This window comes from Ochotona princeps, chromosome 15 (assembly GCF_030435755.1).
Source record: "Ochotona princeps isolate mOchPri1 chromosome 15, mOchPri1.hap1, whole genome shotgun sequence".
NCBI classification, from domain to species: domain Eukaryota; kingdom Metazoa; phylum Chordata; class Mammalia; order Lagomorpha; family Ochotonidae; genus Ochotona; species Ochotona princeps.
Window position 1 is genome coordinate 57700589 of NC_080846.1, and position 3183 is coordinate 57703771.

Here is a 3183-nt window from a genome sequence, read left to right on the forward strand (position 1 = left end):
GTCTAAGTAGGTACATAGTGTTTCTTCTATCTTTTATTTGCTGAGACTTGATTTGTGCCCTGTTACCTGATCTGTCATAGAAAAGGTTCTGTGTGCTGGTGAGCAGAATGTGTATATGCCACTCCATTCTCTTCTGGCTTGTAGAGTTTCCTGTGAGAGGTCTTCTGTTAGTTTAATTTACAGTCCTTTATATTTCAGTTGATTTTTTTCACGTGCATATTTAAGAATCTTATGTTCAATTGAAGAGAGCTTGATTATCATGTGTCTTGGTGAAGATTGCTTTTAGGCAAGCCTGTTGGGAGTTCTGTGCCCCTCCTGGATGTTGTTTCCCAATTCTTTCTCTAGATTAGGGAAATTTTCCCATATTATTTCATTAAATATAATTGTAAACCCAGTTTCTTTTTCTGCACCTTCTGGGAGTCCCATAACTCTTATTATTTGGCCTTTTAATAGTGTCTTTCAATTCTTGAATACTTTTTTTTGCCTGATCTAGCTCTGCTCTCAGCTTTTGTTTGTTTCGCCCTGGTGACAGGAAACATCTTCTAATTTTGAGATTCTTTCTTCTGCTTGCTTCATTGTATTTTGGAGACTCTCCATTGTACTTTTTTTAATTATTATTTTTAATTCATTAATTACATTGTATTATGTGACACAGTTACATAGATACTTGGGTTCTCCCCACCCCTCCCCAAACCCTCCCACCATGGTGGATTCCTCCACCTTGTTGCATAACCACAGCTCAAGTTCAGTTGAGATTCCCCCATTGCAAGCATATACCAAACATAGAGTCCAGCATCTTATTGTCCAGTCAAGTTCAATGGCTTCTTAGGTATACCCTCTCTGGTCTGAAGACAGAGCCAGCAGAGTATCATCCCAGTCAATTAAAAGCTCCAACATGCCACCAGCAAAAATTTACATCATTATGGAATTAATTAACATAGTAATGAGTAACCAGTATGTTAAAAGTAAATGCGAGTTCTTAACCACCTTCTGTGACCACCTCATTGACATTTCAATTTTAGTTTATACACAACATATAACATACATAACATGTACTTTTAATTTGCTCCACTATGTTCTTCATTTCTAATATATCAGCATTCATTTGATTCATTTCCTGTGACATATTCCTTGAATTCCTTGAATGCCTACTTTATGTGCTTCTTGTTGATAAGAAGCTGTATGACAAAGAGTTTTGAATTCTGTGTCCCCAATTTTCTCACTGTCTTCCTGAGTTAACTCTGAGGTCAGCAGAGAGTTTTGCTCTTTTGCAGGGGAGTCTTCAGTAATATTCACTGCGCCGGTGTCTCTTCTTTTGCTCTTGGTCATTGTTATCAGATTCTTCTCCTTCTGGTTAGCAGATTCTTCTCCTTGGGGCAGGTTTCTAAGCTCTGTCACCCACAGCTCTACATGATAAGATTTTACTTATTGCAGTTGGTACATGGCTTTTTGTTGGCAGTCATTAGTGTTGATCCCTCCCGCGAGTTCCAGGTCTAGGTTCTTATGTTAGATTTCCACTATGGTCTCCATAGCCTCAACTCTTGGCTCACCAGTCTCCACCCCCTGTGATACCATGCAGAGGCTTCATCATTGTCTGTACAACCTTTCTTCCAGTTCCATTTGGAGCAGGTCCCAGGATTAGGGGAGATACCCCCAAACAGCTAGGTTGTTGGTGGCGCTGATCTTTCCAGAACCTGTTGGCCATTAGGTCTGGGTGCCACATGGACCTATTTTGACCCATACAATGCCACAGTTAGTATTATTTTCCTGTGGGACCAGTGCAATGCACTGAGCTCCGCGAGTTCTTGCTGAGCTCAGTGCATGAGCAGTTCACTGTTGTCCCCTGCAGTCTTAAATTCTTTGCCACACTGTAAGAAATGACATCTGATGTGCCACTACTGACTTCTTGATCTGATGGCCATCAGGTCTGAGAGCTACCCAGACCTGTAGGATGCCACGTTATTGCAGTACACTGAGTCAGAAATGAATTCACTCTCAGCTCAGTGCATGCACAGTACTGTCCATAGCCCTTGTTTGCTTAAACAAAATGGCACCTGATATGGCTCTAGGGGGCAGATGGGGTTGTGAAATCCACCCTGTTCCCACAATGCCGGTCTGTGTTCTGCAGCTCTGTCTCTGCTTCTGGTCCAATTAAATGGACCAGCAGGAGAGGCAGTTCTTTGTCTGGGTTCACCTCCTGAGTTCCTGGTGACAGTCCCTTCCCACATGGTTGCTGCTGGGTTTCGGCTGCCAGTGGCGTTCAGTCACCACAACTACACAGTGTTGTCTCCGCTGCTTTCCTGTGTCTGTCAGTCTCCAGGTACCCCTCTACTATTGTTCTGTTCTCTCCTGTTTCCTCTAATGTGCCCTGTCTGGTTCACACTGGACAGTATTTCTCTGTCTGTTTAAATGTGTCCTTACCCTATTCCGCTATCTTGATTCTCACAAATGAAGTTTTTATTGTGTCTCCTTGAGGGCCCCTCCTGTCCAGTTTTCTATTAGTCCCTGGGGGAATGAGATGTGTGTCCAGTGTGCCCTGAGGTCTGAAACTGAGTCCAGACCTTGGTTTCTGTGGTGTCCATGTCCTACAGAAGGAGACGATTGGACTCAGCCTACATTTGAAAACCCAGAACATGGGAAGTAGACTGAATGCGTCTGAGTTTGGTTTCTGCAGGGCAAACGAGGCAGCCTGGGGAGAAGATCCCAAGTGCCAGATTCCTGGATCCCACCTTCCAAGGTGCTGTGCGAGAGCAGTGTTTCAGTGGCATGCTGGACTGGAGCCTCTGTGCCCTAGGTCAGTTGCAGGGCACATGAGGATGAAGCACAGTGAACACTGGCAGGTGAAAACTCTGGATCAAGTCTCCACAGCCGTCCCTTGGAGTAGGATGGCTCCTGCAGGGTAATGATCAGGTGGATCCTTGTATGAAGTGCTGTTTGGGTGTGCAGTGCCTGAGCTCAGTAAAGCTTGTCCAAAGCCACGGATCAAGCTGTTCACTTTCAGAGGCATGTGAATGTGTTTTGGGGAGAGAATATAGGGGCTGTGATCGGGTTGGCACCCCATGGCAAGAATCTTTGGTTTACAAGCCTTTGCTTTCCTGCTATTTCTGGTTATCATGTGCCTATTGGGAAAGATTGGTGGCACAGACCACAGTATGTTCTAGTCCTCAGATGTTCTAACTATCA